The sequence below is a fragment of the Emydura macquarii genome, unplaced genomic scaffold (assembly GCF_026122565.2).
Source record: "Emydura macquarii macquarii isolate MOO-44397 ecotype Brisbane River unplaced genomic scaffold, CSIRO-AGI_Emac_v2 contig_561, whole genome shotgun sequence".
In the NCBI taxonomy this organism is placed as follows: domain Eukaryota; kingdom Metazoa; phylum Chordata; order Testudines; family Chelidae; genus Emydura; species Emydura macquarii.
Window position 1 is genome coordinate 14,683,436 of NW_027130698.1, and position 14,781 is coordinate 14,698,216.

General features: G+C 44.8%; 1 long non-coding RNA gene across 1 annotated transcript; it reads right to left on the bottom strand.

Moving 5' to 3' along the window:
* Positions 1–3,210: 3,210 nt before the first annotated feature.
* Positions 3,211–14,480, bottom strand: LOC137147663 (uncharacterized). Its single transcript, XR_010918293.1, has 4 exons — positions 14,444–14,480; positions 4,422–4,524; positions 4,148–4,268; positions 3,211–3,770 (listed from the first exon to the last, which is right to left on the bottom strand). It is a non-coding gene; the product is annotated as an uncharacterized lncRNA (long non-coding RNA).
* Positions 14,481–14,781: the final 301 nt, after the last annotated feature.

Consider the following 14,781-nt stretch of genomic DNA (forward strand, 5'->3'; position numbering starts at 1 on the left):
CCCTGACTTTCTCAGGCTCTTCCCGGACAGAAATTCCCCTTGCTCTGCCCTCCGGGGTCCAGTGGTACTCAGGGGCCATACTTACATTGGCACCCCCTCCGGTCAGCGGCAGCACCATGCGGGGGGAAAGGGGGTCTGCGGGCCCATGTCCCGCTCTCCCCAACTCCCTCCTCCGCTGGCAGCAGCAGCGGTGGCAGCAGCCCCATGGGGGGTGTACGCGGGCCCATTTCCCGTTCTCCCTCCGCTGTGGGGGTGGCGGGGGCTGCCCAGCGGCAGTGGTGGGGGAGGAGGGGGGCCTGACGGGCTCTGGTCCCTGCAGCTCCCTCCTTGTGCCCAGTGCAGGGCCGGAGGGGCCGGGAGTACGGCCTGGCTGCCTGTGACAGGGGACAGCTCCGAGGAGGAGGGCCTGGACTTTGACCCCCCCGCCACAGGCCAGCGCCCGGGGGCAGGGCCCCCTTCCTCAGTACGCTACTGCTGGGGTCTTCCTTTTCTGCTGAGTTCATAGCTCCATTTAAGCAATGCTCTCCCAGCTGGGGTCAGTCTTTCTAATTAAGCCCCATTCTGACCCAGCTGGGGTTACTAAATTAGTCCTTATGTTGGCCAGGGCCTCCGTGAGGCTGAGGGCTAGCTGCTAAGTCACGGGCCAGGCTGATCCCAGCATGACTCAAAGGACCAGCCAGCCAGGGAGGAACGTGTTTGACGGCTGGGGGAAGAGCCTTGTTGGGTTGCGGGCGTGTCTCTGGTGGGGCTCAGTCAGGATTATGAGGCACCTGATCAATTTCAGACTCAGAGAGTCCTCTTTGCCGGACACCTTCCTAGCTTTCCCATCACACCTTTGCTCAGTATGGGGTGACGAGGGACCTGTTTTAAACTCATGCAACCGCTTGGAAATTATCGACAGGTGCGATGATACGTGCAAATACAAACATGGGCGTGTCAAAAGCGTCAGGAGGAAGGCCCCGTGTAAAGCTCCGATACAGTTACAGAGGAATTCAGAGTAAAGTTGCAGAATATTTTAAAGTGACTTAAAGTCAGTGGCCAACGCGGGCAGTCAGATCAGTTCTTTCTCCCTGCACATTTCCCGAGAACCGTGCTGCAATTCCCAATCCCTCCACTGATCGCACTGGCTCCTATTCACGGTTTATTTCGCTTGTCAGCCCATTCCTCCCCTGCTCTGGCTTCTCCAATCACCCCATGCGTCTTCCTTAGAGTGACACCTGCTGGCACAGGCCAGGTTAGTGCAATTGGAGTCTCCTTTTTTTCTCCCCTCCTCAGAGCTACTGCTTTTTGGAGCAGGCAGAGAGGTCTCCCCATGCGGGTTCAAAGTCCAGGGAGCGAAGGAGACGGGCACGCCCTCAAAAAAGCGTTAGTCGGACAAAACCACGAGCCGCCATTTTGACTCTCCGTCTCGAATGCACCCGGGCCCCCCTGCCGCAGAGAGGAGTTGAACTTGCGGCACAAGCGGTCGGTCCCTGGAATCTGATGGTCACCAAGAAGGGAAACGAATGGGGGAGGCTGGCCTGGTGGCTCTCTCTCAAAACCAATTAACGCCTTTGAGCGGCAGCCAGCCGCCGGCTGACGAGTGAACTTTACGCGGCCCGTGGGCTGACCTCCGTTCCTCGCAGCCACAGCCGCCTCTTAGCCTTCCCTCGCCATGCAGCGCTTTCCCCCTTTATCTCCCCAGTGAGTTTTCCTGTTTACATTTCCCATTAGATTACTGTAATGAATGTAACAACACCAGATACAGTTTGGGAGCTCATCTGGCCCATTTCAGTGGAGGATTGGTCACTGAGGGGGGAAAGGAAGGAGGCTGAAATGGAGGCGTTTATATGAGGGTTTGCAAGGCCGGCACACTCAGCGTGCTGGTTCAGTTGGTGTGGGCAGCAGATGGTGAGGCTAAGAGGGGGCCCAGCTCCCCAAATCTATCTCTGCCTTGTCATTCTTAGAGCCGCCCTGCCACCCACGGGCATGCCCAGCTAAGCAGGCAAAGCCCCAAGGCCTGGAAGAGGACAGGGCGAGGTGTCACAAGAGAAGAGGGCCCCAGCTACACACGGACGTGTCTCTCTATTGTTCTTACAGCAGGCTTCCCCAAATCGGCAAGAGCCAATGGGCCGGAGTGGGTAACCAGACCCATGGGACAGGATGCACCACTGTGGGGTGAATGCAGGCTGGGCTCAGGCAAAGAATATTCTCACCAGTCGCCTATAGAATCATAGAAATGTCCGGCTGAAAGCGACCTTGAGAGATCATCCAGTCCTGCCCCCTGTGCTGAGGCAGGACAAGTAAACCTAGACAGGGGTTTGTCCCACCTGTTCTTAAAAACGACCAGTAACAGGGATTCCACGACCTCCCTGTAGCCTAGTCCAGAGTTTAACTATCCTTCGAATTAGAAAGTTGTTCCTAACATCTAACCTAAATCTTCCTTGCTGCAGACTAAGCCCATTACTTCATGTCCTACCTTCAGTGGACATGGAGAACCACTGATCACCAGCCTATTTATAACAGCCCTTGATGTATCTGAAGATTTATCAGGTTCCCCCCCCTCCAGTCTTCTTTTTCAAGACTAAGCAGGACCAGGTTTGTTTGTTTTTTGTTTTTTACACCTTTTCTCATAGGGCAGATTTTCTAAACCTTTTATCATTTTTGTTCCTCTCCTCTGGAGTCTCTGCACTATGTGCACATTTTTCCTAAGTGTGGTATCCAGAACAGGACACAAAAATCCAACTTTGCCCTCACCAGTGCTGACTAGAGCAGGAGAGTTACCTCCCTAGTCTTATATATGCCACTCCTGTTAATAAACGCCAGGGTGATGTTAGCTTTTTTTTCAACTGCAGCCCATTGCTGGCTCATTCAATTTGCAATCCATTATAAACGCCACATCCTTTTCAGCACTTCTACCACCTACCCAGTTATTCCCTAATTTGTAATTGTGCATTTGTTTTTTCCTTCCTAAGTGAAGTACTTTGCACTTTTCTTTATTTAATTTCATCTTTATTGATGGCCACCAACACTGGGAGTGTTCTGGTAGCAAAACCTCAAAAATCCAGAACTAAAACTTCCCCCAGAGTTGTCTGGGCCCACAGATTTGGCTTAAGCTTTATTTCTTGTAAAAAAAAAAAAAAAAGAAATCTGCATGTGCATGGAGGCATTTGTGTGCCTTAAATGAGAAACTGCTCAGCTAATGGCCCTTTTGCACATGCAAACAGATTGACCTAGAAATAATGCAGTTGTATTTTTAAACACCCACCAAAAATGTGGTTCTTGTGGTATTATTTCATACTGTGGTGGTGTAACAGCCGCCATCCTGGCCAACACACCAGGGACTGAACTGGGGACCTCCACAGCTAAAAGCATAAACTGCAACACCTTGAGCTAAAGAACCAATCCTCTATAGTCGGGGGCTCTAATAATTCATATCCGCTGTGGATCAGCACAGAGGGGGACTTGTAAGACACATTCACCAGTAGGTTACCATAGCACTTAGGCTCCCCAGTCATGTCCCACAACCCCCGGCGTGTCCCTATTGTGCCTGGTCTGAAGAATTTACAATCTGCATATTCTAAACTTGATCATTTCATTCCATTTATGAGCTGGGCGAGGTTGTTATATTCCAGCAGAACGAAAACTACAGATGCGGAAGAGTAAGATTACGCTCTAGCCATTTGCACTTATGAAATGTTTCCTGATATTCAGTCTGCATTTTCCTCTGCTTCGTTTTATCCTTTTATCTCCAGTTTCAAATGGGATGGGGCACGAAGAACCTTTGCTCTCTGTTTAGGAACAGATCAGACACAATCAACACATGGCATTTTTCTCAGGAAAACTCTCCACTGACTTCCCCCCACCCCTCATTTCCTGCCTAGAACAGAACACTCCTCAAGCAAAGATCATTCTGTCCCACAACTGCATACACTGATAGTCACCACTGCCATTCTCTCTGATGGAGGGGGTCAATAATCTAAGGGAAGCCAAGCCATAAAAACCTTTCCATCGCTGTCAACTGAAAGCAATGGCTGTGCAGATCACTATCAGAATCAAAGTTCCCCAGATGATGTATTGAGTCTCTGCTGTGTGTCAGGGACCCTTTGGTGAAAGCAGCCCCCTTGCTGTTATATGGTGCCCAAAAGAACTTTAGATATCGGCTTACCGGAGCTCTTGACCCCTGGGAGATTTAATATGGCTCACACAGTCATTGGTGGCTGGAGCACATCTGTGCCTGAAGTCATCAACACTTCGGTACCAATCTCAATCAGACAGGAGATATGCATCTTCCAGGAGGGGGAACATTTAGAACCAATGCAAGAAAGAACAGACTTTGCTTTGAAATCAAAGCTCACAAGACAAACACTTTAAATTCATAAGAGAATCATTATACAGGGAATAAATTAAATCATGCTGGGGTAGCGTGGTGGGTGTCTGACCTGGGATCTCATGCATGGAGATGTTAGTTGAAATCTTGATTTAGGTCCCAAGAGTAAATCAGTCTGGTGCACACTGGCATGGATAAGTGTCTGCTCAGGAAAGCTGGAAAGGCAGAGGGTCTCACAGGTGAGGACAGAAATGCAGTGGGACAAGGAGAAGCTTTCACCAGGCCTATTGGCACTACCCTAAGTCACACCTTGCTAGCAGTGCCTCATTGCTAACAGCACCAAAATTACTCACACATTTAAATACATACATTAATAAAAGGGGGCATGGAGGCAGGATCTAGATCCAAATTATTATGAAATAATAGAGGCCCCAGTCAGGATCAGGGTGCCATTGTGCTAGGTGCTGTACAAATCTGAAGACAGAATCTCTTCCCCAAGAAGCTGACAGTCTAAGACATCTGGATCTGGATTAGATGTAGGGATGAAGGTCATCTTCAATGGTATCAAAATCCCATGAGCAGTACTCGTAGCATTTTTACAGCATCCAAAACAGTATTGAAATTAGGCCCGTATTGGCTTGGATCAGTACCAAATAGTGACAGGCCCAGATCTGAGGAAAACACAGATGCTGCCATGCACTTCAAAGAGGTTTAAGATGCCAAATTCTGTTTTTTGCCCATCATAGATTTTAATCTATAGCTAAACAGATTATATATATATGCACACGAAAGAGTCTTTACACACACACACACACACACACACACACACACACACACACACACACGAGGGTCTGTATTATTTATTAGATCATTCCCTCTAGGCACACATTTTTAGCAGATGCCGTTAACTTGTATTTATGTATCATGCAGAAGTACTGCTGATTCCTCAAATTGGATTAAGCACATCTTCCAGTTTGTTGCCATCATCTGGATTTCTCAGCTGTAGATACTACCTTGTCAATACATTTCTTGGGCTCTTCTGCAGCTATTGAGACTCCTTCAAGCCATCTTCCTCCCCACACACACAAGCTTTCCCCCTTCTCAGAAAGGTATTTACTTCTAGCATAAACCTGCCATTACTCCACAGCGTCACTTGAGGTCTCAAAAGTTGCAATGGTGTATTTGCAAGGACCCTTCAACCACCAAGGTCAAGGGACTTTTGCATGCCCTTCCCCACTGGGTATGTGGTTTCTCTTGCTTGCACAGTTTGCATACATGACACAGCAGGAAGATTTGCAGCTTGTATGTCAGCCCCGCTGACCCTTGTAGAATTTCTTTCCAAGCCCTTGCAGCTTGTGTATGATTTGCAACGTGACTGTGCTGTTTCGAAGCTGCTCACCAACAGGGAACATTGGCCTGGAATATCGGTATGTTCATGGCATTCTTGTGGACCACAGCAGTTTTCTTGTGAACTGGAACAGTTATTTTCCCAGGAAAGAGACAGACTCTGCATTAGATTTCCAGATAAGGCTTTTTTCTTTTTTCTTTTTTTTAAACTCTGCTAGCCGGACCAATGACATGGACGCAAATGCAGAGTCTGGAGAGATAGTTAAGTTCCCACTACCGGACAGAGGTAAATGCACTGCAAAGGCTACAGAGAGTCGATGACTTCTCTCCCCTCCCCCAGCCTGTCTGCAGATGTGTTTAATTGTGATGTGTGTGGCAAGATGAATTCAATAGCATCCCCTTCTGGAATTTTATTGCACCCTTAACTCAGCTGGCGGGTGACAAGAATGGTCTGTAACTCCTGCAGCTGGGAACAGCTGAGCAGCTGGGGATACAGTAACATCCTTTCTCACGTCATCTCACTGCCGTATGGGTGTTGTACATGTGGGGGCAAGGACAGGCAGGCGGAGGGGCTCTTTGAAGTGCTTCTCTTCCAGCAATACAGGCATCCCAGAGTTCTCTCAACATCACGTTAGCCTCGTGATGGGAACACTGCCAGGTACCAGGGTGGTATGGAAGCCCTCTATAGCCAACGTCCAACTGTGTGTGTTCCCGGTGGGAAGGGGGAAAGTGAAAGCAGAGGCAGGAGAGAAGGGCGATATGAATGGGATAAGGGGTTTTCCCATTCCCTGGGCCCCAGAAATTCTCATGGTAGTCCTGTCCCTGGTACAAAATTAAAACAAAAATGAAAAGGTTCCATTAGAGGCCCAACCCCAGGATCCAAACACCCCTGATACTTGGGGAAATTCAGCTTCTGACACAGATCAAATCTTACTAGCTCTGATCCAGCACTCATTTCAATTATAAAGATGGCCAGGGCATGCAGACAATGCTGGGAAATGCACTTGAAAACACCTCCTTTCTCCTCATCCCATCTAGTTGTATCTCTACTCAATATAATCTATGTACTCATCTATTGTTAACAGCCAATTCTCCATTTCCCAATCACTCTCGTAGGAAGAAAATCTTGCCAATTATCATTAGCTTTGCCCTTTACCAGGGTCACCCACAGTTACCATAACTCAGTCAGAAGAGACACAATATTCTGCACAGTTCAAGACTGTGCCAGCAAGCCTGGCATTTACGCAGAAAGGCGAGAGAAGGCCCTAATATATCATCCTTGATCTCTTCTTTAAAGATAAGCTCTCATGCTAGGGCATACTCGGGGAATGGGGAAGGAGAGGTTAACGTTGTTATACAAATGCCATTTTATTTAGCTAGTAACTTTCTGCATGTCATCTGCTCATATTGCCAGAAAAGCTATTTCCCCCCTGCTTGATCCCACAGCAAAGTCGCACACAGGTTTTGATGAGATCACTTTTTTTTGCCAACAAAGAAAATTGGGCTGTAAAAACTCAGCATAGGTGGAGGGGCAATTGTAGGCCTAGTATGAACCCACAGAAGCAAAAGTTGTGACATCAGGGCTCAACACGGCAGGCAGAGAAGATGGATGCAAAGCTCCTTCAGGAGCCTTTGACGGTTCTGAGAGCATGTCAGTAAGATACAACGAGGCAGAGCAGACCAGGAGCAGCCTAGAGATGGGATGTGGATTCTAGAGCTGGGCAGAAACTGGAATTTCCATTCTGCAGGAAATTCTGATACTTACGAGTTTGTTTTAATTCCAAATTGGAACAAGTTGAATTTCTCCTGGAATGAAAATTCTGAAAAATGTTGATTCAGAAACTCAAATTTGTTTTGTTTCAATAATATCAAATTGATTTGTTTTAATAATGTCAGAATGTTGTAACAGAATATAAAATATTAAATATATAATATGGGCATAAAATTGGTTATTTTAATATAATAAAAACTTCAAAAGAACATGCACAGAAACAATAAAAGTCCAAATGAAACATTTTTGCCTTATCAAAACAAAACAGGAAAGTCTAAATGAGTCTTTTTGAATTTTTTCCCCATTGAAAATTGTCAAAATTGACACATTCATGCAGAACATTTCGATTTTGACAAAGCTGTATTTTCTGATGGAAAACTATTCCACTGAAATATTTCTGACCAGTTCTACTGGACCTCTTGCGGCACACACCGATGTTTTGCCTTATGGGCATGGCATGTCCTCCCCATCATCTGCCCCAGTAATCAAGAAAATGTCCCTTTTCCTTTTTTTGGATCTGGTTTGGAACCAAAGCCACAGGAGCAGGTTCTGATCTGCTCAGTGAAATCCACACTCAGCTAGTGTCATGCTGCAAGATCTGGGTTTGACCCATCCTTAATTTTCTGATAGAGAGCGGACATGTGTGCCTGCATGTTTAACTTTGGAGTAGGACGTTGTGGAAAAGGGCTATTCACCAGCTAAATCAACCATGCTGTTGTTTCCAGCTAGACAGCTGTCCCATTCAGCCAGTTCAAAATTTTCCCAGCATCTAGGCTCAGAACTGGCTCCTAGTTTGGTTTTTTATAAAGATACCATCAGAGCAGCTGTGAAGATCAATCCTGCATCCCAACGTTTCCAATATCCTGGGTTGTTTGGATCCATCTGTCCTCTACCTTACTCGTGTTCATCTGGGGTCAGCGTTCAGAACGAGTGCCGGGTTGTTTGCACAGTTCTGCGCTGGGTAAATGAAGATACGGCCCATTCCTCGTCCCATGAGATGGTCGCAACAAACAAGTTAACAAGGCAGAATAGTGTGGAGAGAAAGGTTCCTGTACTGCTGACCGTGCCCATGTTAGTCTCTGTTACGCTCACTAGAGGGAGGCAACCCCTAGGAGATTGCACACTGCATGGCCATTGCTAACTGAGTCCACTTTCAGTGCCTGTTCAAGAGAAGTTGTTAAACTGCAAGTGTTTTGTGCTCTCCGTTGTCATTTCACTGCTGCATTTAACTATCGGTCAACAGGAGCCATCTGTTCAGTGGGAAATCCAAACTGATAAATGTTGGGCCCAATTCTGCTCAGTTATGCCAATATCACTCGGAATATCAGTTGAGTTACACCAGAATTACACAGGTATAAAATAAGAGCCAAAAGTGGCCGATCATCATTAATCTTATTTTCCTTCTTCTGGTGGTTTTTCTTAGTAAAAAAGGAAAAAAAGATGTAATCATTTTTATTATTTAAATTTTCTCTTCCCTTCATTATAGAATATTTACTCTTTAAAATAATAATGAGCCAGTTAAACGCATGTCAAATCCCAAAGATTATCCTGTCAAATATGCCTTTCACCTTGAACACAAAAGAATTCATCTTGGTAATGCTTTGGCAAGTAATGCCCAAGTGACGTATATTGTCTGGGCTATTTTAGAAGGTTAGTAAAACAAACCTTACATCTCATTATCAAATGGCTAGTGTCAAGGACCGGGGAATTGATTTCTATTCCAAACTGACAGGCACTCAGTCTGTGGCCTTGGGCAAGTCTTTTAATCTTTCTTTTCCTCAGTTTACCTTTCTGTGAAACAAGGATAATTTCTCTGTATGGCTATTGTGAGGTTGAATTCACTACAGTCTGAATAGCGCTTTGAGAGCCATAAAGTATTTTTTTAATTTTTTGGGTGCAAAGGAATCGGTGGTTGTCATCTGTTAAAAAATAAGCTCATAACCTCACTGCAAAAATCACAAAGTACTTTGCTGATAAATTCCTCCCTGATATTCATGGGCTGTTAAGAACAATCAGTCCTATTTCTCATACTGTTTCATTACATTAGATGTTACCACAGTAAAAATAAATACTATGAGTCGAGAACAGAACTGGTTGCACATAATGTCAGCACCCGTGATCTTAAAAGGATAGCACTGATATATAGAAAATAATTTATTCCATTTTCCTTTCAATAACATTTGGCCAAATCCGTTTGATTCTGGACAGGTTTTGATTTATGCTTGTTAATGACTAAGGAGCTTACTACATTTGGGGAAAGCATTACATATACATATTTGTGTCTCTCCGCATCTACATGCGCTGACCCATTTTGCTAGGTATAGAAATAAAATATAAATTCTATCACTGCTTTTAGCAAAACAGCGAGAGTCCTGTGGCATCTTAAAGACTAACACATTTATTTGGGTATAAGCTTTCATGGTCAGAAACACACTTCGTCGCATGCCTTTCGGTGGGTTTCTGCCCACGAAAGCTTATGCCCAAATAAATGTGTTAGTCTTTAAGGTGCCACAGGCCTCTCGCTGTTTTGCTTCACACAGACTAACACGGCTACCCCTCTGGAACTTATTATCATTGCTTTGTAAACTCTGAAGGTTAAGGAAACAATTTTTGATCAATCAAATACAAGGTGTTAGGAGGGAAAAAAGGAATAAAAGGTTCCTTTTATATCTTCCTTAATGGACCTGGCTTCAAATTGTTTGGGGGTGAGAGGGATGTGTATGTGTAGACAGAGGTGAGTATCCTTCTAACCGCTTGACCAAATGAGCTCAAATTAGCACCACTAAATCCAGTCCAGACACTGACAGCACAATTTGAGCATTTGAATATGCCTGCGTGTTCTAAAGCATTTAGAATAATTGGCTATTAAATAGTCAGATATAATATAACCATATATAGTCTCCCACCCCACTGTTATATATGTAAATAACTGGAGGGATAAGGTATGGAGAGCTAGAAAGGGGTGTGCCCCCAAAAAAGCCTTTTCTAATCAGACCACCGCTCTAGGTTGCATCTTTTCTTAATTATGTTGTACCTTTCCCTGCAAATACAGCATTTTCAGATATTTTGTAAAATGTCTACAAAAGAGGAGGACTTTTTTTTTTACCAGTGTGAGTGCACTATTTTTTTTCCCCAAAAAAAGGAAAAATTTGAGGCCAGTGAAAACTCAGTGTTTAAGGAAGTCTCAAAAAGGTTAGATGATTTTGAAACCAGTGGCACTTCTGTAGACTGATTTACAGGAAAAGGCAGAGTTTCGGGTTACTCTTTAGACTAAGTTTTTTAGGCTGCTTTTTATTTTTATCTTTTGTTTGGTTGCGTTTTTTTGTTTTGGATTTTTGCCACCCAGCTTCTCTGGGCTTAAACATACTCCCGTTGAAATCAATGCAAACCCCCTTCTAAGTTCTATGAGAACAGGACTGACCCCAGGATGGACTGCAGAAGCCTCCAGATAGTCTAGTTCAGTGTCACCAAAAATGCGCTAAAGCAGCAAATAGAAAGACCTTCTCCGGTGTCGATAGCTAAACATGGCTGGGATTCTCAAGCAAAAAATCATTTTGTATTAATTTTTCAGTAACTGTGCACTTTGCTTTCAAACCGCAGTGTCTGAAGCATTTGTGTCATTTTCAAAGTCCCCATAAAATGACAAGATACCGAAATTAACTATACGAACTGGAAAATGGACAGCAATTGTTGTTAGGGCCAAGTCATGATCAGACAGAGATCAACAGGGTCGGGCCACTGAATTCAATGCCAGTAGGATCCTTCTTTAATCTTAATAACCAGGAATGCAGTATGAAATATTTAACTACAGGAAAGCTTTGTTTGAATTAAAATAAACTCCTCTGCAGTTCTAGTGTCATATTGTGCATGCATTAGTTGAAAACAAAATACGTATTTACATACAACAGAACCATATACCCAGAAGCAGCAATAATAGAGTTTTGATGTTTATCACATATATCGTTTCAAATAAAAAGGCATTATCAAAATCTAGTCTAAACAGACAGCAGCTGTAGGTGTTTTGCCACTTGCAGGGAGCCACGAACAAGGATCTACGATTCAAACAGAACAGGCGCTAGGCATAAGCAGACTAAGCAATTGCTCAAGGCCCCATGCAGCTTAAGGGGACCCTTTATTCGCTTTTTATTATGAGCACTTGCCTGTTTTAGCGGGGGGGGGGCAAAAATATTCCTGCTCTGGGCCCCCAATGAGCCAGCACCGGCCAGTGTACAAGAGAGTTTTCAAATTTAAAGATCTCCCAAGTCCAGCCAACACGATCTGCACCGAAATCACTATTGAAACGCTCATTTGTTGCAAATATTGTTAAATATCAACACCTTGGAAGGTGCAAAAGGATTTTTGCCCATGCTGATGCCTTCTGTCTTGTAGATGGAAACATACTTGCCTGAATGCCAGTTCTCACCCTCAAAAGGGCCATGTTCAAGCGGAAAAGCCAGGTGACTGCCCGCCTTTTGCAACACAAGGCTGTGGTAGAGCTAGAGTGGCTAAATCACAGGCAGAAAAACTTCCCAAGGCAGGACTTTCTACAAGACATTGTTCAATCAGAAATGAAATTAATTGTTTGGAGGAGTTTCCACCTGTCCCCCAGTAATAACAGATCTAGGTTCAAGGGCAAAATCCTACAGTTTTTACTCAGTTCTTATAAAGATTCTTAGTGAGGAACTTGAAAGAGACCCGGTTTCAATTCCTGGCTTTGCCACCCTTTTCTTGCGTGACCTTGGGCAAGTCACTTAGCTGCACCTTGCCACCATTTCCCCATCTGTAAAATGGGGGCAATAGCGCTTCCCTACCTCACAGGGATGCTGTGAGGATAAATACATTATGAGGCACTCAGTAATGGGGGTCAGCTAAGTACCTAAAACAGACAGATTACACAGACAAAACTCCTATTGAAACAGGATAGAGATCTTCAGCCCAGGAGGGAGGCACATTTTGGAAGAGGTGAATGAAGTTGAGTGGCTGGAGTAGCAGGATTTGCTCCTCAGGCTTGTGGTGCATTGGCAGATCTCTGGGGAAGGGAGCAGCAGTCAGGACTAAACTCCAGGGGGGGTGCACAGCTCAGGATTGAGACGCATTGTGTGTGGAGGCCATTCAAGGATTGGAATGGCTGCTACGAATCAGAATGGATATGGACTGGTAGGTGTTTGTAGACGCGTGCCTAGTGCTTGTCCACAATCTTAGGCTTGTCCCAAGCCATGGGGTATTAGCTGAGCACTTCCGGGAGCACTAAATTCATTCACACCCTCATTTTGCACACCCAGTCTGCCTCTGGTGCAGCATCACTCATTTGGGCCCCAGCTCTGCACAGCGCTTCAACACACGCTTGGCTTTGAGTACGGGCATAAACCGAACCCTATTCGGCAAGGCACTTCTGCACACGCTTAAATGCTTTGCTGCAGAGGGACTTCATGCAGCAAGACTCCTTTGAAAGTCTTTGGCCAGGCTGACTTACAGGTGTGCTGCAGGAGCCACGTGTTTTCCATTTGCTCTCGCCCTCAGAGCGACTGGCTCTAGCCTTCAACAAAAAGGTATTTATAACAGCATGAGGTTGTTATATAACTAAAGGGCTTTTTCTTCTCCCCTTCCCCCTGTGTGGTTAGAGTTCTCTGGAACCCACCAACAAGCTTTGCTCTTCTTCTGGTTTTCGAGCGTGTGTCTCTTAGAAAGAGGAAATGGTTTGGAAGGCGATACAAATTTAAAATTAACAAGCACAGAGGGTAAACTAAATGCTGCCATCGAAGAGGGAAGCTTTTCTACATCAAGTGAAACCTTTGCAGTTGTTAGGGGGTCCCAAACACCCAGGGTGGAGCTGGAAGATTGACACTTCAGCAAAGCACATCACCTTTCTAGCAAAAAATACTACAATATTCTGAAGTATTAGCCCCAGGCTTTTGTAGTAACATTATTAGAAGCAGCATGGTTTGGGACCATTGCTGCAGAGTATTAGAGTTGGACGGGAGGGAGGTGTCCTATCAATGCTGCAAACAAAGCTCGTGAGACCAGTAACTGGAGACCTGAGCATACCCTGACTTGTACTGGGAGGATCAGATTCTCATTTGAGTTCCATTGTCACCATGGACTTCATTGGAGTGACTCCAAAATGCTACAGCTGAGATCAGAATTTGGTCCAGTGGGCTTATGCTGATTTCAAAAAATCAGAGATTTTCAGATCAGACTGTCAGTCGCAACTCTCCACTCTAATAAAGTAAAGGGACTATTCTGTAAGTTGCATTTGAAAAGTTAATTAGCTGTGAGTAAGTTTCATTTCCAGAAACCTGTACTGGGAAAGCAGAAAGTAAGTGACTGGCTGATTTAGGCCAAAATACTTCATAAAAGCCACTCAGTAACTAGCATTCACTTGGAAGGCAGAGACGGATATGGATTATATGTTTGTACAACACTTAGCACAAGGGATCCCACCCTACCTGTGACCTTTACATGCTGCTCTAATATAAATGCTCAATAGTGATTTCACCCACTATGCATGGAAGAGGGAAATGAGGCATTTATAAAAACCATTTCCTATATTTTATTCTATTCTTCTATCAGTAAAACATACAGGGCCAAATTAATCTGTGATGTAACGACCAACAGTAGGGATAAAAATGGACAATTGCATTAGGCAATTTTTGAAGCACCATGGCAACATATAAATACAAGTTTGGGTTTTAGGATCAGGTCAAGACTTCTCTATATCACCATCTGCATAACAAAAGCCAGAGGAAGCAGGACATAGTTCTCTCAGCCTGACTGCCATATACTGACCTAGACCCCCCTGTACAGCTCTCAGTGCTACCAACAGTGCTAAACTACATTGGTAGATCACAGACAGGATGTAGCTCTTAGCAGTTTAATTACTTTCCTTTAAAGTCATATGACTTCACCCCTTCTCTCTACCAGCCTTTGCAATCCTAGAACAGCAATTAGGAAGTCCCTAGAAGGTCCACAAACTCCCCAAGGACAAAAGCAATGGAAGCCATAGCAAAAGCACATACCAGCTGGAAGACAGCTCCAGCAACACACACACCAAACAGCCATCATAGGGCTGCAGCTGTTTGTCTGGGTCAAATTTAAAGGGACAGTCACCAGACAAGCATGCTGGGAAAGGTATCTATAAAAAGGGGGTGATTCCAGTTTGCAGAGTTTTGATAGTGGTTAGTCAGTTCTAGAGAAAGCAGGGGGGGAATTCTTGTTTAAAAATAAATACTGAAGTTTTAGTATAGGTAATGAGAGTGACCCTATTTGCAGAGCAGGTCTCCTGTAGGGAAGCAGTTTTCCCCATATTTTTAAAGTATCTGACTCAAGAAATGGGTTGCGTGAAGGGTGTTGCCTA